Source organism: Odocoileus virginianus, chromosome 13 (assembly GCF_023699985.2).
Source record: "Odocoileus virginianus isolate 20LAN1187 ecotype Illinois chromosome 13, Ovbor_1.2, whole genome shotgun sequence".
NCBI lineage: Eukaryota > Metazoa > Chordata > Mammalia > Artiodactyla > Cervidae > Odocoileus > Odocoileus virginianus.
Window position 1 is genome coordinate 32,314,490 of NC_069686.1, and position 24,119 is coordinate 32,338,608.

Below are 24,119 nucleotides of genomic sequence, written 5' to 3' on the forward strand. Positions count from 1 at the left end.
CCAAAAAAAAAAAAAAACAGTCTGTCACTGTTTCCATTGTTTCCCCATCTGTTTGCAATGAATTAATGAGACTGGATGACATGACCTTAGTTTTCTGAATGCTGAGTTTTAAGCCAGCTTTCTCATTCTCCTCTTTCAGTTTCATCAGGAGGCTCTTTATTTACTCTTCCCTTTCTGCCATAAAGGTGGTGTCATCTTCGTATGTGAGGTTATTGATATTTCTCCCAGCAATCTTGATTCCAGCTTGTGTTTCATCCAGCCCAGCATTTCACATGATGTACTCTGCATATAAGTTAAATAAGCAGGTGACACTATACAGCCTTGGCATACTCCTTTCCCAATTTGGAACCAGTCTGTTTTTCCAAGTCCAGTTCTAAGTTGTTTTTGACCTGCATACAGATTTCTCAGGAGGCAGGTAATGTGGTCTGGTATTTCCATGTCTTGGAGAATTTTCCACAGTTTGTTGTGATCTACATAGTCAAAGTCTTTGGCATAACAAATAAAGCAGAAGTAAATGTTTATCTGGAACTCTCTTGCTTTTTATATGATCCAATGGATGTTGGCAATTTGATTTCTGGTTCCTCTGGCTTTTCTAAATCCTTTAAACATCTGGAAGTTCACAGTTCACATACTGTTGAAACCTGGCTTGTAGAATTTTGAACATCACTTTACTAGTGTGTAAGATGAGTGCAATTGTGAGGTAGTTTGAACATTCTTTGGCGTTGCCCTTCTTTGGGATAGCTCAACTGGAATTCCATCACATCCACTAGCTTTGTTCCTAGTGATGCTTCCTAAAGCCCACTTGATTTCACATTCCAGGATGTCTGGCTCTAGGTGAGTGATCACACTATCATGAAATTCTGGGTCATGAAGATCTTTTTTGTACAGTTCTGTGTATTCTTGCCACCTCGTCTTAATATCTTCTGCTTCTGTTAGGTCCATACCATTTCTGTCCTTTATTGTGCCCTTCTTTGCATGAAATGTTCCCTTGACATCTTCAATTCTCTTGAAGAGATCTCTAGTATTTCCCATTCTGTTGTTTTCCTCTATTTCTTTGCACTGATCACTGAGGAAGCTTTTCTTATCTCTGCTTGCTATTTTTTGGGACTCTGAATTCAAATGGGTATATATTTCATTTTCTCCTTTGCCTTTAGCTTCCCTTCTTTTTCCAGCTATTTGTAAGGCCTCCTCAGACAACCATTTTGCATTTTTACATTTCTTTTTTTGGGGATGGTTTTGATCACTGCCTCCTGTACAATGTCATGAACCCCTGTCCATAGTTCTTCAGGCACTCTGTCTATCAGATCTAATCCCTTGAATCTATTTGTCACTTCCACTGTATAATCATAAGGGATTTGATTTAGGTCATGTCTGAATGGTCTAGTGGTTTTCCCTACTTTCTTCAATTTAAGTCTGAATTTGGCAATACGGAGTTCATGATCTGAGCTACAGTCAGCTCCCAGTCTTGTTTTTTCTGACTGTATAGAGCTTTTCCATCATTGGCTGCAAAGAATATATTCGATCTGGCTTCAAGCCTTGTGGAGTCTCTCGTTTTTGTTTTTTGTATCACTGCTTTTAGAATTCTATTTTTGTCTTTGATTTTAGACAATTTTATTTATTTTTGTCTTTGATTATAGACAATTTTATTATGATGTGCCTTAGAGGAGACTGCTTTGGGTTGAAGCTGTTTGTGGATCTATGAGTTTCATGAACTTAGACATCTAAGTCTTTCCCCAGATTTGGAAAGTTCTCAGCCATTATTTCTTTAAACATCTTTTCTGGCCTTTCTTTTTCTCTTTTCTTCTTCCAGGTCGCCAATAATGCATAGACTATTTCACTTAATGGTATCCCATATTTCATACAGGTTTTCCTAACCAGCTTTCACTCTTTTTTGTTTTTCTGCTTGTTCTCCTATGATTGGATAATCTCCAAGGGCCTGTCTTCTACTTCACAGAAATTTTCTACTATTTGATTGCATCTGTTGTTTGTGCTTTCCACTGTATTTTTAATATAAAGTACTTATTTATTTGTTTCATTATTTATCTTTGGCTGTACTGAATCTCACTGTCATGCTCAGGCTTTTCTCTAGTTGCAATCAGCAGGGGCTACTCTAGTTTGGCTCATGGGTTTCTTTTTGGTGACGTCTCTTGTTGCACAGCACTGGCTCTCAACACATGAGCTTCAGTAGCTGTGTGCTGACTCTAGAGCACAGAAGCTTTAGTAGTTGAGGTGCATGGGCTCATAGTTGCAGTTCTCAGGCTCTAGAGCTTGGTCAAGAGTTGTGGCACATGGGCTTAGTTGCCCTGTGGATTGTGGAATCTTCCCAGACCAGGGACTCAACCCATGACCCCTGCAGTGGCAGGCAGATTCTTAACCACTGGACAACCACAGAAGACTTCTACTGTATTTTTAAATTTCATTAGCTGTATTCTTTGATTCCACAATTTTGGTTTGGTTATTTTTCATGATTCCCATCTCTTGTTCAGCTTCTCATTTTGTTCATATATTGCTTTCTTGATTTTACCTAAAGGTTTCCTGTGGTGTTTCCTATCTCACTGAGTTTCCTTGAAATAACATTGACTTATTTTGGGGCAAATACCAAATCTTCATTTTCTCGGGGTCAATTAATAGAAAATTACTATGTATCTTTGGTGGTGTCATATTTCTTTGATTTTTCATGCTCCTTGAAGACATTCACTGCTTTTTATTACATGTAAAGAAGCAGTCACCACCTTTAGTCTTTACTGAAAGGCTTTGTTAAAGAAATGCCTTTCATCAGCCCTGTTAGACTACTGAGGCTTTCTCAGATCTTTTTAATGGATTCGCTTGCTCCTATTTCTTTTTCCTTCTTTGAAGAAGTTCTTAAGATTGCATGCCTTCTCTCAATTCTTCAAGGCCATCCTGGGTGCTGACGTTCTTCATTTTGCTACCTGCTAAATGCTCAATCAAATGTGTGTGTGGTTTCTCTTAATTCTGCAGAATCAGGCCAGCTTTCTACACATGCTCACTAGTCATCTGTAAAGGCTCTCTCATTCCTGTTGGCAGCACATATGGGGAACTTACCATGAGGTGGTGGAATATGTGGGTAAGGCACATGGTATATTGAGGGTTCCTATGGATCACTTGGGGGAATCTGTAGGCAAAAAGCTCCTTTGTGACTTGTGGGCAGGCTTCCTTGTGAAGTGTTTTACACAGCTAGTAGGATTAGCATTCCTTTGACGCCCATCAAGAGCCTGTTCTAGTGTTCTCCTAGCTGTGCCCTGTAGCACACCTCGATTTTTCTGGGTAGTGTGAGAAAAAAGTTGGTCTCCTTGGCATTGTCCCACTCAGCTGGGAAAGCCAGGCACTCACTCATACTCTCTTACCTGCCCCTGCAAGTAAAACCACAGGTCAAGGAGGTCTCTCTTGGCACTGAGCCGTGTCACTATGGGTGACGGGTGACTCAGGTAACGTGAACTAGTTCCTCTTATTCTCTTCAATTTGCATCCAATCTTGGATCTTTTTCTTACCCCAAAGTTGTGCTGGAGTTTCTCTGCTAAACTCCTTGACTTCTACAAATGGTCTCTTATCCATGGGCTATTGTTTAACCGGATGTTTTGACTGAAAATGCTAGAAAATTCATATTCTTCCATGAAAATGTCAATCTCTCATTAACAGTCAAATCTTTAAAATCAATCTCCTATAGAATATTTAGTACATGTCTCTAAAATGTTACCATTTTAATAAGAAAATAATAAGTTTATTTGACTTTTCCAAAGCAAAAATGCCTATCTCCCATTTTTAAAATCTATGATTCATGGAAAAATATATACAGCAATCATGGCAAATAGTAAATAATATATATAAATAACTCAGGAGAAATATGTTAATAATGTATGATATTAGAGTAAAATATAGTATTTAATAAATACATTATTTTTACAAAATGTATTCAGCTAATCAGAGGTTTGATATTGAATTTTATGCATTGAAATAATCATAAAAACTGAATCTGTGAACCTTGTTCTATTATTAGAATATCAGAGGCTGTAAATCATTAAGTTTTAAATTATATCTCTTACTGAATTTTGGAAAATATTAATGGCAAACTATATAGATATTAAATATTGCATCATAAAATTGAAGTTAAACTCTATTTAGGAAATTTTAAATGCAGAAATAAGAATAAAAATTATTTATTTTGTGAGTTCCAAATATGCTTTATCTACATTTGTATAAATTGTGTGGGCAAGCTAATAAAGATTCCAAATCTCTATCTTTTTTTTAACCCACATTCTGATTTCAGATCTATTTATTACAGATCTCCATTTATTACAGATCTGATCTGGTCATTTTTTTCTCTTTTAATTATATTTGTTTTTCCTAATTCATTTGTGTATTTTCACATGAAGATGTTACTTTCCCTGCAGGGAGAAAATGAGATTGTTCCTCATACATCATTTTTTAAAATTCTGTTTGTAAGTACATATGCATTTTTAACAACAGATCACTCAACTGCCCATTAAAATTAATGTTTTTGAAATAATGTTATAAAATAAAATATATTTGTATTATATCAGATTCATATTATAAATGTATTAAAAAGCTAGAAAGAATTCATTTAACTATACATACTTACCATTTAAACAATTGAAAATGTCTTTATATCATAATGAAATGAATTGTCTGTCACTTAATTTGCTTTAAAATGACAAAATTTCATTAAGTCATTTGGAAAGTCATATACTGGATGGATAAGTAACACAATTTGAAATATTTTCCCCTTCAGGGGACTCTAGTAACCCAATAGATTATAACAAATGACAACTCCATCAAATTTCAATTTACTGTTGCACAACACAATGAGTTCTCAAAAAAAAATTTTTTTTAATGAAATTACCAATTGCCTACATTATTATCTCATGTAAGTTTTTGGACAATATTACTCAGACTCAGATGGAAAAGTAGATGTTCTCAATTTTGGCTGATACATTAAATCATCAAGACAATTAAAACTTCTGATTCCTGGGTTCTTTTTTTCAGGTATTGGATGTAAATGTCTGGAGTGGTGCCTGGGCAAGGGTTTATTTTTATAATAACAGGCAGAGTTGAGCAGCATTATCTTAAGAGTCACCCATGTGTTTATTTTTAACATATTTTTAGTAACATTAGAAGTTATTACATATATTGTTAGACACCCGCCACACACAGAATATTGCTGTAGTTATGATATCAATTCAGCATTTCAAATTCAGCAGAAAGAAAGAGCTCAATTCTGTCAGAAGTAACTCAAAATGAAGATAAATAGTTTCAAAAGAAGTTGAAAAATCACACCATGTTAAAAGTGCGTTTCTTTCTAAGGGCACAAATGCTTATTTCTACCAATGAGCTACTCCACAAAATGATCTGAAAGCATTATCTTTAAGTCAGACCAGTATAAAAACACTCTGATGCTTAATATTGAGTCAATTGCTTGCTTTCCCTAGTCCTTGATTTCTTACCTTATAAATTAGAAAAATGCCCTATAGTCATCTAGAAAATTAATTTAAGCTAACAATTAAATAATTTAGTAGGTACATTTTGAATACCCGTTTTCTCCTGGAGTGTTATAATTTTTCTGTTCATTAGAAAAATATACCACTAAAAGTCAAATAGCTTAATTCTTGAGTAAAATGTACATGAATCTTCTAAGAAGAATTTTTTGAAGTCCATGCAGTAATTATACACTAATTAGTTAATTAATTAAAACTAATTAAACCAAATGAGTAAGGATTAACTATCAAAGTTTTAAATGGAGTTGTTTTAGAAGTGGACTCACTCATAAGTTTTGTAGTACCAACCTAAGTCTATCCATAATATGATTTAATCGAAATTTAATTAGCTGTCAAGATTTCATGAATATAGTAGTTATGTAAAGTAAGTTACATCTTTAGTTTTTTAGGACTATATGGTAGAAAATATTCCTTTCGGCTTATTACTTACAATACACTTTTCTTTTTTTACTGTGGTCACATATTACTTTCTCCATCATATGCACATTTACATTCTTCTTATTGTGCTATTTATTTTCAAGTCTTAGAGTTTCTGTGTATGGTCAGTATACTCATAATTCCCTAGCAAATCTATATGGTCATAATTTCCAACTAAGTATTTTAATAAAAGGACACAGGATCTATTAATTTTCCAGAGATCCAGAAAGGCTATATACAAAAATCCAAAAAGGTCATAAGTCTTCTAAATTGGTTCCCTTTGTTCAGAGGCTCAGCCTGACAGACTCAGAGTCAGGGCTGAGTGAATGGAATATGGCCTCCTATGAATCAGAGAATGCCTCAGACAGCTGGCTTTACACATGCTGAGGCCTAGCATGTACAGGATAAACAATGAAAGCCTCTGTTCCTGATCACCTCTTGTTGTTGCTAACTGTACTCAGGGCTTTAAGTCTCCAAGTTCTAGACTTTTTGAATATCATAATCTTTCTACTTTTGTCGTTCTACAATTGTAGTTCTCTCTCTCAGGAATGATCGTTCATTTTCTTTTCCCCTAATTAAACTACTCTTATTGCTTAAAGGCAGCTCAGCTTTGTCTCTTCTGGGATGTCACCCCTACAATCTGTCTGCTGACTGGTTGGAAACCCTCACTTGTTCTTGTGATAGCATAGCAACCTTATTCCAATGGAGCACTTCTCAGAGTCTACAGAGATCATCTACCTCTGGGTGGGTAAGGTTCATGTGTCTTACATAGGTCTTAATGGTATTTGAGCCAATAACTAACAGTCAGGGCATTTCATATTAAAATCCAAATATCTAGCATCTCAGAACAAACAGATATATCCAATAACAATGGAGTGACATGACAATAATTTTTCAGAACTGAGTAAATGTTATCTTTCAGAAGGGGAGTAACTAGATGCTCTCTAGTTCTTAAAAGTGTACACTGCCTAGTTTTCTTCCAATCTGTAAATTTATTTAAGTTTCCTTAGCAGTGTGGCCCTATGAGCTCTTATTTTAGCTTTGTTAAAACTGACTCTCTCTGACTTGTTCATTAATAGATGAACAAGCAAGTCACTCAGTCTTCTTGTTAATTCTTTTGCTGATTATTAACACAGGAATAAGAGCACTATTGTTCTATAATTCATAATAAGGTAATTTTTTAATATCAAACATGCTGATATATGTAAAATATTGTATAACTTTAAGTTTACTATAGTTAGATAGAGATATAATAATAGCTCTTTTAAGTACCATATTAAGACCATGCTTGGTATTTTCTAGCTAAATGTGAAAATGTGCACTTACAATTACCAAGATAACAATTCATACTCAATACCATCATTGCATTTGATAATTCAGTTGTACTGATGAGACAGCATAACTATAAAATAATAAAAACAATTAATCAGCAATAATAAAAATGATAAATCAAACTAAGATAAATCAACATTACATACAAGGAGCATTAGGGGTAAGAGTGAACAAAAGTCATTACTCACCTAGTAATAGTTTAAGCAGATATTGTTTATGTGAAATGACAAAAAAATCTTATAAAGATAACACTGTTGTGGCTTTGGTGACCATAGACTTCATGACGTAGAAAATAACGATTTAATAGAAAGAAAGTAAATTATGCCCATAGTTTATTTAATAAAGGCTGGGATTCAAAACTAAATACAATCAAAATAATGATTTATCATTCAACTCAAATTATACCTAATGTGGAAAAAATTCATCAAAATAGTAATACTTATGCTAACTTTAAATAATTAGCAATAATACACTGCTGCTGCTGCTGCTAAGTCACTTTAGTCATGTCTGACTACCTGTGACCCCATAGATGTCTGCCCACCAAGCTCCCCCGTCCCTGGGATTCTCCAGGAAAGAACACTGGAGTGGGTTGCCATTTCCTTCTCCAATGCATGAAAGTGAAAAGTGAAAGTGAAGTCGCTCAGTCGTGCTCAACTCTTAGCGACCCCATGAACTGAAGCCAACCAGGCTCCTCCATCCATGGGATTTTCCAGACAAGAGTGCTGGAGTGGGGTGCCGTTGCCTTCTCTGAATAATACAATAATCATAAGGAAAACGTACACTTACAATTTACACAAAAATATTATTCTGGCTTCATGAAAAGCAAAACCTATAAAAAATCTAAATATTGAAAATCTCTTGCTCACTTCATAAAATCATTATTCTGTGACATAAAGTATCTGGAACATGCAGAATATTCTATAGATACTTAGTATATAAAAGAATATACTAGTTAGCTTTAAACATGTTATGGAGTGAAACAAACATTGAAAATTCTGAAAACATTTAATTTAGTTACTTTTTATCACTTAAAATATACCTTGAACTGTAAGAAAACACAACATATGCCACTAAAACCTATTTCATATGTATTTTTTCAATTTTAGCATTTTAAACTTTTTGGAAGTAATCAGATTCTTGTCTTCAAAATATATTCAGGAAAATAAAATTTTCTTATACAGTTATTATTCCCCAAAAAAATTTACACTACTTTCCCACATTGAAAGTGCAAAGATGAAAATTCATGACTCTATCACACAAGACATGGTGAGTTTGTCTATTTTCCTCTCAGCATGGATTACCCAAAATGAGGGATAATCTCTTCCCTCTGATCTATCTGATGATAAAAGTTATCTAAATTTTTAGGGCAAAACTTTTATGTTGGAAAATACGTTAGCATCACAGTGGCACTGTTCAATAGAAGCAGAATGCCAACATGCTCTTATGGTTCATAATTCAGTTTCTGAATATAATTGAAATTGCCCTAAATCCATTGTAACGCAGGCTAAGTTTACAACTGCCCCTTATTTGTCTTGCTTACTTGCTTTTTATTGGAGAAGTTTGCCCAGGTTTCAAGGAAGGAGAAGAATTCAGATACTTGGAAACTTTAGATTTGGAACAACCCACCAAAGCTTCTATGAAAGGATGTAACCAGTTTCCTTTTTCTAAAATTAAAACTCATTGCCTAGAATAAACCTTACCATTGCTAGGGAGAAATGCCTTCCTGATCCAATATGTTATCACCACAGTCTCCCTAGTATTTCTCTCCCACAGATTTTCAAACCCAGCATTGTATGAAAATTATGTTGTGAAATATTTTTTTTGAAGCTGGAATACTTGAAAATAACAACAAAATTGGCTACTAATGCATACCTGGTTCCAATTTGGGAAAGGAGTCTGTCAAGAGCATATATTGCCACCCTGTTTATTAACTTATATGCAGGGTACATCGTGCAAAATGCCAGGCTGAATGAAGCACAAGCTGGAATCAAGATTGCCAGAAGAAATATCAATAACCTCAGATATGCAGATGGCAACACCCTTATGGCAGAAAGTGAAGAAGAACTAAAGAGCCTCTTGATGAAGGTGAAAGAGGAGAGTGAAAAAGTTGGCTTAAAGCTCAACATTCAAACAACTAAGATCATGGTCCCATCACTTCATGGCAAACAGGTGGGAAAACAGTGAGAGACTTTAATTTGGAGGTGGGGGGACTCTCCAAAATCACTGCAGATGGTGACTGCAGCCATGAAATTAAAAGACGCTTGCTCCTTGGAAGAAAAGCTATGACCAACCTAGACAGCATATTAAAAGCAGGGACATTATTTTGCTGACAAAGGTCCATCTAGTCAAAGCTATGGTTTTCCCAGTAGTCATGTATAGATGTGAGATTTGGACTATAAAGAAAGCTGAGCACCAAAGAGCTGATGCTTTTGAACTGTGGTGTTGGAGAAGACTCTTGAGAGTCCCTTGGCCTGCAAGGAGATCAAACCAGTCAATCCTAAAGGAAATTTGTCTGGAATATTCATTGGAAGAACTGATGCTAAAGCTGAAGTTCCAATGCTTTGGCCACCTGATGCAAAGAACTGACTCATTGGAAAAGACCCTGATTCTGGGAAAGCTTGAAGGCAGGCGGAGAAGGGGACGACAGTGGATGAGATGGTTGGATGTCATCACAGACTCAGTGGACATAAGTTTGAGCAAGTTCTGGGAGCTGGTGATAGGGAAGCATGGTGTGCTGCAGTCTGTGGGGTCGCAAAGAGTCGGACACGACTGAGCAGCTGAATTGAATGCATACACGAATACACGAATGTTTATGATAAGAGCCTTATCCATTACAATATTCAATTGTGGTCATGTGGGTTGGTTTATGATTTGGAAGAATCTGGTTTAGAAGAGAGAGAGAGAGAGAATGAGTTCCAGTTGAAATGTATGCTTGGAAAGCCATTGAAAACATGTACCTGAAAATCAAGACAGAGTCCAAACCTACAGATAAATATCTGAGAATTACCTTTATGAAGCTATAGGAGTTTTCTTTTTTTTTTTTCCCCCCGTGTGGCATATCATCAAGTCTTCATGATTTGGGTCATTCCTGTTTCTCTCTCTGTTCCCCTCCTGCAGTTTATCCTTTGAATACATTGAACAACTTGTGATATCCCAAATGTGTCATGTTTCTTTGACATATTACCTGGAATGAACTCCATATTTTCCTCCCTTACCATAATTCCTAGAAAACTTCTGTATCTCACTTAAGACCCTGTTGGAAAGTTTATATTTGTAAGATTTTTCATGACTTTTGAAATGAAAATGGCTCATTTTATTCATTGTTTCTTCAGTGTTTATCCCATTAATTGCTGTTATATGTTTAATTACCTGACAGCTGTCAGGCTCCTCTAGGGAAAGTTATATCTTATTTGTCTAAAGCATATGAAGATTTTTCAACACATTTGCTAAATAAACTGATTTATTAATAATTAACAATTTAACAGACTTTCCTGCTAATTCACTATAGCATATTTGTTTCTCCAAGAATTCTCCCCCTGAATTGAGTACAAGTAATTCTGTCTTTATCTGAACTGTCTTTATCTAAACTTGCTTTCATAAAAGTCAAATTTTAAATCAGTGATAGAGAAATTTCAGAGTAATTCATGTAACAATTCAGCTGTAGTGCTTATAACCTCAAATAATTTTCCTCTCAGTATCCATCAAAGCTAATGTGACACAGCAACAAGCAGGAGAGGATGCTTTCATAAATGTATATGAGCTGTTATTTCTAAACTTATTTTTGCTGATGTCAATATAATCCTCCAGTTAACTGATTCATATTAATGTAGGTTTGACATTTATTTAGTGTCTATTATATGTCAGGCACTGTGCTACTTGTCCTTGATCCCTATCTGGTGATTCCTAGGGGACATGATAATAAATTAAAATCTCACTATGTACTAACAATAGCAAACAATGAAAAAATTCTATAATACACTGATAATAAATATTCTATAGCTGTAAACATATATATTAGTAGAGTTTATGGATTATGTTTAGACAATATAACATTATTGACTTTGAAATTTTTATCATAGTTTAAATTATGCTCATATTGACACTAGACTTCTGTTTGTTTTTTCCATTTACAGTAAAGTAAACAAAAAAAGTACAGAAAAGGAGCCCATTGTGAGAAAATCTCTCTTTGCTCTTAAACATGATCTGCTTAGAGTCAAATGTTTAATACAAGGGAAACTGAAAAATATAAATGTGACTGAAAGTTCACCTCATATGTTATCTACACTTGGAAAATGTCAAGCATGTTTAAAGTTATATTTGTTTGAATAAACAGTAATCAAATAATAGATGTGTTACCCCAAAGGAAGTTAGCTGAATGAACACAGAGAATTTATCAGCTGCTTTTGCTGCAAATATTTTTCTGGAATACTTTTTCCAATGCTTTCTTAATTTCACTTTGATTTGATTTTGTAGAATGAGAACTTGAAGGGTTCACACGACTCTCCAACCCCAGATTAAGCACCAGGGTAGAGACAGAGACAGCTGCAGGAAAGTTCCTGTGGATTGTCTTAAGGAGGCAACAGAACTCCTAACATTTAAAGAGCCTGGCACCTTCATGTGGATTTTTTATGGCTCAAATAAAACATCTGGAAAGTCTTATTGATTCCCCATCCTCTCTCAAAAAACTTATTTATTTTGAGGCACCTTCTGACAGATTAAAGGAACATTAATGGTGACAGGATGGTTTTCTAGAGCCTTTTGTGGACTCAGCTTATTCCAAGAGAGGAAATGTGATATATATTTAACTAGAGTTCTTTAGATTCTGATTTTAAACACAGTCCAACCTCTTCACAGTAAAGCAAGATGGTTATCATTCATCTCCCACAACTCTAAATCACCTATTTGATAGAAATGCCATTTAACATCTTACAATGCACAGGCCCCCATTCTTCTCTACCTCACCATTCACACATAACACACACACACACATACAATAAAGAATTATCTGATCCAAAATATTAAAACTGCAGAACTGAGAACGCTGCTACACAGGAACTGTAATTTGAGTGATTATGGATTTCCATTGCAAAACTATGGAGGCCTGAAAGAAGTGATACAATATTTGAAAACTGCTAAAAATAAAAGGAGTTTTTGATACAATATTCTATATTCAGTGAAACTGAATTTCATGAATGAAATGACAAAAAGATATTCTTTGAGAAAATCAAGCTAAGGGAACATTTCTGCCAGCAGATCTGCTCTCAGTTGGTAAAGAAAGGTTTGCAAGACTTCCCTGTTGGTCCAGGGTTAAGCATTCCCATGCCATGCAGGGGACATGAGTTCAACCCTAGTCTGGGAAGATTCCATATGCCACTGGGCAACTAAATTGATGTGCCACAAATACAGAGTCCACACACCACAGCTACTGAAGCCCGTCTGCCCTAAAGCCTGTGCTCTGCAACAAGAGAAGCCACTGAAATGAGATGTCCAAGCACTGAAAATAGAAAAGACCTGCATGCAGCAATGAAGACCCAGCACAGCCAAAATACATACATACATACGTTTGTTTTTGTTCAGTCATTAAGTCAGATCCTACTCTGCAACCCCACAGACTGCAGCATGCCAGGCTCCCCTGTCCTTCACTGTCTGCTCAAATTCATGTCCATTGAGTCAGTGATACTTTCTAATCATCCATCCTCTGCTGTCTCTTCTTCTTTGCCTTCAATCTTTCCCAGAATCAGGGTCTTTTCCAATGAGTCAGTTCTTCCCATCAGGTGGCAGAGCATTGGAGCTTCGGATTTAGCAATAGTCCTTCCAATGGGTACTCAGGGTTGATTTACTTTTAGGATTGACTGGTTTGAACTCCTTGCAGTCCAGGGGACTCTCAAGAGTCTTCTTCAACACTACAGTTCAAAAGCATCAATTCTTCGGTGCTCAGCCTTTTTATGGTTCAATTCTCACATCCATACATAACTACTGCAAAAACCATAGCTTAAACTATATAGATTTTTGTCAGGAAAGTGATGTCTCTGCTTTTTAATATGCTGTCTAATTTTGTCATAGCTTTGCTTCAGAGAGAAAGTATCCTTTAATTTCATGAGTGCAGTCACAGTCCACAGAGATTTTGGAGCCCAAGAAGAGAAAATCTGTACCACTTCCACAGTTTCCCCTTCTATTTGCCATGAAGTGATGAGACTGGATGCCATGATCTTTAATTTTATGATGTCGAGTTTTACACCAACATTTTTACTGTCCTCTTTCAACTTCATCAAGAGGCTCTTTAGTTCCTTTTCACTTTCTGCCATTAGAGTGGTATCATCTGCATATCTGAGGTTGTTGATATTTCTCCCAGAGGTCTTGATTCTAGCTTGTGAGTTATCCAGCATTTCATATGACGTACACTGCATATAAGTTAGATAAGCAAGGTGACAATATACAGCCTTGTCATACTCTTTTCCCAATTTTGAACCATGTCCTGTTCTAACTGTTTCTTCTTGACCTGCATACAGGTTTCTCAGAAGACAGTTAAGAAGATCTGGTATTCTCATCCCTTAAATGATTTTCCAGAGTTTGTTGTGATCCCCACAAAGGCTTTAGTGTAGTCAATGAAGCAGAAATAGATGTTTTTCTGGAATTCCCTTGCTTTCTCTATGATCAAACAGATGTTGGCAATTTGATCTCTGGTTTCTGTCTCTTTTAAACTCAGCTTGAACATCTGGAAGTTCTCAATTTACAAATTGCTGAAGGCTAGCTTGTAGGATTTAAGCATAACTTTAATGGCATGTGAAATGAGGGCAATTGTACTGTAGTTGGAACATTTTTTAGCATTGTCCTTATTTGGGATTGGAATGAAAACTGATCTTTTCCTGTCCTGTATCCACTGTTGAGTTTTCCAAATTTGCTGGCATAATGAGTACAGCACTTTAACAGCATCATCTTTTAGGATTTGAAATAGCTCAACTGGAATTTCATCACTTCCACTAGCTTTGTTATAGTAATGCTTCCTAAGGCCCACTTGACTTCACAGCCCAGGAAGTCCAGCTCTAGGTAAGTGACCACACCACTGTGGTTATCCTGGTCATTAAGACGTTCCTTAAGACCATTAGCCACACTCATCAAGAAAAAAAGGGAGAAGAACAAATCAACAAAATTAGAAATGAAAATGGAGAAATTACAACAGACAGCACAGAAATACAAAGGATCATAAGAGACTACTATCAGCAACTATATGCCAATATAAGGGACAACTTGGAAGAAATTGACAAATTCTTAGAAAACTATAACCTTTCAAAACTGAACCAGGAAGAAATAGAAAATCTTAGCAGACCTATCACAAGCACAGAAATCGAAACTGGAATCAAAAATCTTCCAACAAGAGCCTAGGACGAGATGACTTATCAGGTGAATTCTACCAAAAATTTAGAGAAGAGCTAACACCTATCCTCCTCAAACTCTTCCAGAAAATTGCAGAGGAAGATAAACTTCCAAACTCATTCTATGAGGCCACTATCACCCTAATACATCACCCTAGGGCACCCTAGACAAAGATGCCCCCCAAAAAGAAAACTACAGGCCAATATCACTGATGAACATAAATGCAAAAATCCTTAACAAAATGCTAGCAAACAGAATCCAACAACATATTAAAAAGATCATACATCATGACCAAGTGGGCTTTAATCCCAGGGATGCAAGGATTCGTTAATATCTGTAAATTAACAATGGGATACAGCACATTAACAAATTTAAAGATAAAAACCATATGATTATCTCAATAGATGCAGACAAAGCCTTTGATAAAATTCAACATTCATTTATGATAAAAACCCTCCAGAAAGCAGGAATAGAAGAAGCATACCTCAACATAATAAAAGCCACATAGGATAAATCCACAGCAAACATTATCCTCAATGGTGAAAAATTGAAAGCATGGGCTTCCCTCGTAGCTCAGTCAGTAAAGAATCTGCCTGCAATAAAGGAGACCCGGGTTCGATTCCTGGCTTGGGAAGATCCCCTGGAGAAGGAAATGGCAACCCACTCCTGTATTCTTGCCTGGAGAATCCCATCAACAGAGGAGCCTGGTGGGCTACAGTCCATGGGGTCGCAAGAGTTGGACACGACTTAGCAACTAAACCACCAACCACCACCACCACCCCTAAAGTCAGGAACATGACAAAGGTGCCCACTCTCACCACTACTATTCAAGATAGTTTTGGAAGTTTTGGCCACAGCAATCAGAGCAGAAGAAGAAAATAGGAATCCAGATTGGAAAAGAAGTAAAACTCTCACTGTTTGCAGATGACATGATCCTCTACATAGAAAACCCTAAAGACACCACCAGAAAATTACTAGAGCTAATCAATGCATATAGTAAAGTTGCAGGATATGAAGTTAACACACAGAAATCCCTTGCATTCCTGTACACTAACAATGATAAAACAGAAAAAGAAATTAAGGAAACAATACCATTCACCATTGCAATGAAAAGAATAAAATACTTCGGAATAAATCTACCTAAAGAAACAAAAGACCTATATATAGAAAACTATAAAACACTGATGAAAGAAATCAAAGAGGACACACGTAGATGGAGAGACACAATGTTCATGGATCCAAAGAATCATATAGTGAAAATGAGTATATTACCCAAAATAATTTATAGGTTCAATGCAATCCCTATCAAGCTATCAACGGTATTTTTCAGAGACTTACAATAAATTCTTTCACCATTTGTATGGAAATACAAAAAACCTCGAATAGCCAAAGCAACCTTGAGAAAGGAGAATGGAACTGGAGGAATCAACCTGCCTGACTTCAGACGATACTACAAAGCTACAGTCATCAAGACAGTATGGTACTGGCACAAAGACAGAAATATAGATCAATGGAACAAAACAGAAAGCCCAGATATAAATCCATGCACCTATGGACACATTATCTTTGACAAAGGAGGCAAAAATATACAATGGAGAAAATACAATCTCTTTAACAAGTGGAGCTGGGAAAACTGGTCAACCACTTGTAAAAGAATGAAACTAGAACACTTTCTAACATGATACACAAAAATAAACTCAAAATGGATTAAAGATCTAAATGTAAGACCAGAAACTATAAAACTCCTAGAGGAAAACATAGGCAAAACACTCTCTGACATAGCACAAATCATAGCATAGTCCTCTATGACCCACCTCCCATAGTAATGGAAATAAAAGCAAAAATAAACAGATGGGACCTAATTAAACTTCAAAGCTTTTGCACAATAAAGGAAACTGTAAGCAATGTGAAAAGACAGCCTTCAGAATGGGAGAAAATAATAGCAAATGAAGCAACTGAAAAAGAATTAATCTCAAAAATATGCAAGCAGCTCATGCAGCTCAATTCCAGAAAAATAAATGACCCAATCAAAAAGTGGGCCAAAAAACTAAACAGACATTTTTCCAAAGAAGACATACAGATGGTTAACAAACACATGAAAAGATGCTCAATATCACTCATTATCATAGAAATGCAAATTGAAACCACAATAAGGTACCATCTCATGCCAGTCAGAAGGGCTGCTATCCAAAAGTCTACAAACAATAAATGCTGGAGAGGGTGTGGAGAAAAAGGGACCCTCTTACACTTTGGTGGGAATGCAAAATAGTACAACCACTATGGAGAACAGTGTGGAGATTCCTTAAAAAACTGGAAATAGAACTGCCATACAACCCAGCAATCCCACTGCTGGGCATATACACCAAGGAAACCAGAATTGAAAGAGATATATGTATCCCAATGTTCATCGCAGCACAGTTTACAATAGCCAAGACATGGAAGCAACCTAGATGTCCATCGGCAGACAAATGGATAAGAAAGCTGTGGTACATATACACAATGGAATATTACTCAGCCATTAAGAAGAATGCATTTGAATCAGTTCTAATGAGGGGGATAAAACTGGAGCCTATTATACAGAGCAAAGTAAGTCAGAAAGTAAAACACCAATACAGTATACCAATGCATATATATGGAATTTGTAAATATGGTAACGATGACCCTATATGCAAGACAGCAAAAGAGACACAGATGTAAAGAACAGTCTTTTGGACTCTGTGGGAGAAGGCGAGGGTGGGATTACTTGAGAGGGTAGTGTTGAAACGTGTATATTATCATATGTGAAGCAGATAATCAGGCCAGGTTCGATGCATGAGACAGGGTGCTCAGGACTGGTGCACTGGGATGACCCTGGGGTTGGGATGGAGAAGGAGGTGGGAGGGGGGGTTCTGGATGGGGAACTCATGTGTGGCCGAGGCTAATTCATGTTGATGTATGCCAAAAAACACTATAATTTTGTAAAGTAATTAGCCTCCAATTAAAATAAATAACTTTTTAAAAAAGAGATATATATTGAGTGGTTATTCTGTCTAGAGTAATATTATAACACTAGTTCAGATACATATATTACATAACAGAGGTTTTTGATTGTAAATGATGTTGTCTATAGTACACTGAAGTTGATATTAATCTGTGCAGTTCATTTAACAGAACTGGTGTATATTACTTTTAAAATCAATATCTAAGTTCATTTACTGAATTTAGATTCCTTATTTGCATGCTAGATTTCTTCAGGCATGTCCAACTCTTTGATACCCTATGGACTGTAGCCTGCCAGGCTCCACCGTCCAAGAGATTCTCTAGGCAAGAATACTGGAGTGGTTTGACATTTCCTACTCCAGCAGATCTTCCCAACCCAGGGATCAAACCCAGGTCTGCATTGCAGGTTGATTTTTTACTGTCTGAGCTGCCTTAGTCCGAAATATTTAGAACCATATTCATTTTCAAGAAAAGTCTCCTTTTTTCATGGCAGTTCATATAATGACTTAGTTTCCAGGAAGGTTTTTAGTAAAAAGTGATGCTGCCTATATAAAAAATGTCCTATCAGAAATATTTCCCCCTCAACTAATCTGAATAAAAATACTGCTATAAATATTTCACAGTTATTAGTGAAAGGTGTACTGAGAAAATCAAAACAAAAACAGAGTCTCTGCCTCAAAGGATTGCAATATTTTCTAGTGGTTTTGAGTTGGCACTAATATCGGGACAGAAGGAAATACCCAAAATAGCAACAACAGGCTCTTTGGGCTCCCTGCATTAATTTTCTCCCAAATACCAAGCATGTCTATGTATGTGTGTATGAGTGTGTGTGCGTGTGTGCGTGTGTGTAATATTGTCAAGAGAACACAGGATAATATACTTTTATGGGAATATCTGTGTGAGCCCATTAAAATATATATGAATCAACTTTGTGTAATGGAATAAGAGGAAGCTAATTTTAATTTTGGCGAACTGTTTAGGAAAGACACTTATATAAGGAACTTTTCCCAATGTACTGGGAAAATTTACTTTCTTTTCTTATTACTATATATTTGTAAAGCAATAAATCTCACCAATACAGATTATCAAAACTTAGAAATCAGAGTGAGGTTACAGCTCCTTTTATTTTGTTCAGGATTCTGGAAAGATCAGTAATGAAAAGAATAGATATTTGAATCTTTTTTTAAATGCATATATTAGAAAAGACTTATTCTTCAATCTCACCCCTTCTTTACCTCCACTCCCATGCCCTCCATATCACACACAAGTGTCCACAGGGTTACTGTGGATTGTTATTTCCTGAATTGTGGGCAATATAAATACGATGGATTAACATTTCAATGATTGCTGATAATCTAAACGTGTTCTCCTTGTTTTTCAGGTGTCCCTATGATACTGGGAGTGGAGTCAGTCATGAAGACTAAATGAGATATAAGTGAAAGTGAGTCCTTTTAGAAAAATTGTGTACTAAGAAACTGTGAAGAAATAATATCAACCAGTGCCTTGCATTTTGTCATTAATTTATAGAAATGTATTGATTTAACACTTAAAGTTTTATTTTTGCCTTTCTACACTACTTAAATCCCTGACCAAAAGAAGATAATTCTTTTCAAAGGAAACAAAGGATTCTGTTGCAGTTCTGGATCAGATCTAGATGAGAATTGGACCAAAAAAAAAAAAAAAATGTAGAAAGTCTTCTATACCAGTAATAGGATTGAAAGTCTCTTTCAAGATTAGTTCAGTTTACAGGAGACCAATTTCTGACTAGTTTAACCTCCTAATAATAAATGGGATTCCTGAAGAAGAGCCTCCTGGATGATTAGACTCATCACTTAAAGTAGATCAATTCTTATGAGAAATATTTTCTAAGGCAGTCTGCACTGATACCCTGCAGTAATGTTGAGACCTTTCTATCTTAAGAAGCTTGTGATTGCTGTATTTATTCAAAGAATATCACTGCATCTTATGTAACTCTATATGGAAACATTGCAATAAAAAGCAAAAAGAATAATAGAAAATAATGGAAAAATATTAATTCAGACTGAGAGCTAATAATGTGAAATGCCATTCACTTTTCCCATGTGGAGAGAAATAAAAGGGTATCAAGTATTATGAAAAGTACCATCAAAGTAATAGAATTTTAAGTGTGTACTTTAAGGAAAAAGACCATATTGATACTGCTTCCTGGCTGATGTTTTAATTTTCTTCATGTCAATACATTTCCTGGAGTTGTACTTTAGTTCTTAACTGTGTCTTACCAGCATAACTAAGTCCAAGCTTCTACTGCTCCCTCCATGACAGGCCAACAAGTTGAGAGACAAGGTGCTAGGACAAGGAATAGTGACTTTACTAAGAAAACCATCAAACCAAGAAGGTGGTGGACTAACATCCTAAAGAACAACCTTTAATATATCTATTATGTATGTTTCAACTATAAGCCACAATCCCTTTCATAATTAATGTACCTACAAGCATTGTTACCAAGACTGGGCAGAAAGCAATTAGCTGTAGAGGACAAAGGCTAGAGCTTAAAGAAATAGATCCACCATGAAGTCTGGTTAGTTCTTCCCATTAATACTAGTATTTTTATCTCTCTTCTATGTAGAGGTAAATATATGCATTTCTTTTATTAACATAAAATTACTTTCTTTCATTTAAGATTATGCATGTGAAAAATGTACAAAACTAAGCATTTATGTGCCTAACCTAAATCTGAAATTAATTTTATGATTTTTGTGTTATGGTTTTCTTTTGACCTTTATTTCAATTCTATTCAACATCTTTGCTCTACTTATGTTCCCAATAATGCTAAAGCTGGAACAAATATATTACGAATCTGCTGTCTGGCAGGTACTGAAGTTAATGCTCAACTGTTATTGAGGCAAACACAAATTTATTAAAACCTAAGTTCCTTCTTAGCACTTAGTTTTCTAGCTTGAAGAATTTTACAATAGCTATATCAGTTATTGAAAATGCACATGATTAGATGCCCTGTAGGAAGGACATGAGTCTTGAAAAGCAAATACAGATTTTGACACACTTTCTGGTAATTCAGAAACTACAGGCAGGCAGAGGTGGGGTACTACTCTCTAAACACCAAGATCTCCTCTTGGAATTTAAGAAGCTTGAGCATTGGGTAAGGACAGAATAAAGAAATGTGACACTGTGTATTTCAAACAAAACTGAGTCACTGATAAATTTTGAAAATTCTTTGAGCAGTATTGTAGCTGATACAAGAAGATCACATAGGAACGAAACTGAAAAATAGCAAATGGTGCTTCCCTTGAAAGAATAAGAGGGTACTATCCATTGACCTAAGCTTTTGAGAACTCTTAATTAATGTATTAGCCTTGGTGGTTCTTAAAAAACAAACAAACAAAAATGCTAATGCAGTGGCTACTTTGTCCTACCCCAGGAACTTAAGCTACCAAAGTTATCATTACAAAGAGCACAGTTGGAAGAACTTACTTGTGATGAGACCTAATTACCAACATTCCAAACAGTCAACAAGAATAAGAATTTCCTGTTGAAAGGACTGATAAAAGTGAACTTTTAACCTAATGACCACATCACCTGACCAATCAATGAAATACAAATCTAGCTTTCTTTCCTCTTTAACCAATCAACACTTCACCTCATCTTGCACCAATGAACTCTTCTTAAAAACAACTTACCTCATCTTCCTCTGTTTTACCCATCAAAACCCTGAGTTCCTCTCCTGTAATCAGGGGACACTATTCCTGCAGTCAGGGGACCCAAATCTGCATATTCCGAGTTGCAATTCTTTGGTCCCAACTAAATGCTCTGCCTTTAGAACTGGTTTCTTATTCTTAGATCAACAGGCTAGAGGATGAAACTTTTGGTTCTATAAGGACCCCCCCACACACAAATAGTATTCGATTTGTTAATCTGAGTTTTGTACCCATAATTATTATATATTCCAAATATAAGGAAAAGTCTTTGAGCTGTAAAAACCTTGTCTTTGAGCTGTAAAAACCCAGCATTCATTTCATCTGTATAAATGACATTTTTAAACATCTGAAGGCAAAGACATAGAGACTTTTATATGGAATTTGGAAAGACTGAGAAAAGTCAACAAAGGTATTTCTAACAGACTGGGCAGTATCCTCAGCATGCATACCAATGGGTAGTCATTATAGAGCTACAAAATAAAAAGACTGAACCAAGATGTCTAATTCCACAGTGTTGAATTGGGTATATTTGTTTGGTTATTATTATTAAATCCATATTATAATTAATTTTGAATTGGAAGGGCTTTCTCAGGATATCTGCCACAATTTAGGTTCTCAAATTTCAACTAAGTACTACTAACTACTGAATTCCACTGTCATAACACAAAACATTTTATGACTAAAATCAAATAGGACTTATAAATATGATGATAATATTCACTGTGAGTTTTATATTTCTGACTCTGATTTTTCTACTGATTTTCAGTATCATTAGAATAATATAGAAAAAGATAAGCATAAAATGACTAAAATTAATCACCTACATAATACAGAATCTCTCATAAATCAAGCTTCCACCTATGTCCCAAGGGGCTTTTGAATAAAATACTGAATAACTTAAGACAAAATAATATGACAGTGAGATTTGGCTAAATCAGCTTATAATTAAAAAAACACACATAGAAATAATATTTAAATCACAAGGCAAACATACAAATAAATATAGTATAGACTAGGGACACAAATACATTAACTGTTTTAAGTTAATGTGATTGCTATGAGTCAAAGCAAAAATTTAAATAACAGGGCATAGAAAACAAGATGGTGGAGCATATCTCTCTCCACAGATACAACAGGAATACATCTTCAGACATAGAAGTATATGTGGAAAACCAGCTGAGAGTGGGTGAAGTACCTGACCCACAGAAAAGAATATATAGAACCACGCAAAACTCGGTAGGACAAAGGAATGAGGTGGGAAAACAGGAGTGTTAATAGGACTGGACCTGCCCTCAGTGGGTGGGGGAACTGAAGTAGGGGTCCAGTCCCTACATTGGGGCAATTGTTTGAGTCAGAGGAAAAACATTTAAGGCTGAGAGTGAAACAGTTGATCTGGGGCAGCCTAAATGGAATGAGAATCAGACAATCCTTGCCAGAGCCATAATACCCCAGACAGGGACACAGCTCCCCTGGAAGGCACAGTGGCTGGGAGGTGGAGTTTAAGGACTTCAGAGCAATCCCAGGGTGAGGGCTGCTAGTGACTGTGGAGAGGCAGATTAAGGGGATGTGAGGGAGGACATCATGGGGGGAAATGCCAGTGGTGAAAGCCATGCAGCTACGGAAGCAAGGTGATACTGCTGAGTCATGCGCAAGATGTGGAGCCATCACCATAACCTCTCTCTTCCCACATGCCAGCATAGGCACCTGAACAATGGAGAGGCTGGCCCATCAAATGCCTGATGCACTGAACTACAGAGTAGGGCCCCACCTAGGGTGCCCCTTTAAGTGCCCGACGTGCCAATCTACAGAGTAGGACCCCAGCCAGGGGGTCCCCTCTATGTGCCTGACTCCCTAAACAACAGAGATGCACCCAGGCAAGGGAACACTCTAAGTGCCTAAATGGGGTGGAACTGCAGAGAAAGTCTGGCCAAAGAGGCCTTCTGATTGCCAGCTACAAGAGGCTCGAAAAAAGACTCTGATAGCGCCATAACTCCTGCAGTGGAGGCAGTCCGTGTCCCTGCACCCTTGGTGCCACAAGGGTCCTGACAAGCCAAGTAGCTATGCCACCTCCACGCTCAACTCTCACTGGGGCAGAGCTGCCACAGGCAAAAAAAGTCTTGCATCTGTGTGCTCAGGGTCGATACGGTCACGTCTGACTCCTTGCAACCCTGTAGACTGTGGCCTGCCAGGGTTCTCTGTCACGGAGGGGGGTTCTCCAGGCAAGAATACTGGAGCATATTGGCCAATACTGGTTGTCATACCCTTCCAGAGCACTATATTTCCTGCTGCCCTAGATGCCAACTCCCCTGAGTATCTGGTGCTGCCAGAACCCCTGTGACCCAAATAGCGGCACCACTTCCACACTTGGCCCTCACAAGGACAAACCCAAGTCCTCCAGGGCAGCCTCAAGAGCAAACCCCAGTGGGTGACCCACATGTAGAGGTAGAAACAAAACCACAATTGAAACCCAGGGGCAGTGTGGCTAAGGAAGAAGACCCAAAACCTTCCCACCAGCTGCACAAGCTGCAGATTAAATCCACACGATCAAATGGGCAGACTCTGTGTCTATGGAATATGTAAAAGGACATTGAGAGCTCCCACAAAAGAAAACTCACTAGTTGTGATAACTGTGGACATTGGAGGCAAGAACACACAGGAGCAAGACCAGATTAGAATCTGAGCTGCCCCCACAGCAGGTCCAGAGATCAGCACAGTGTTGGAGGGCATCCTAAGGTGGTGAGGAGCTCTGTGACTCCCAGCGAGGGAAAGGACTCTGACAGTATGACTCAAGAAA

General features: G+C 36.7%; 1 long non-coding RNA gene across 1 annotated transcript; it reads left to right on the forward strand.

Moving 5' to 3' along the window:
* Window positions 1-732: 732 nt before the first annotated feature.
* LOC139038000 (uncharacterized) lies at window positions 733-22,709 on the forward strand. Its single transcript, XR_011490902.1, has 3 exons — window positions 733-834; window positions 19,015-19,074; window positions 22,453-22,709. It is a non-coding gene; the product is annotated as an uncharacterized lncRNA (long non-coding RNA).
* The last annotated feature ends 1,410 nt before the right edge of the window (window positions 22,710-24,119 follow it).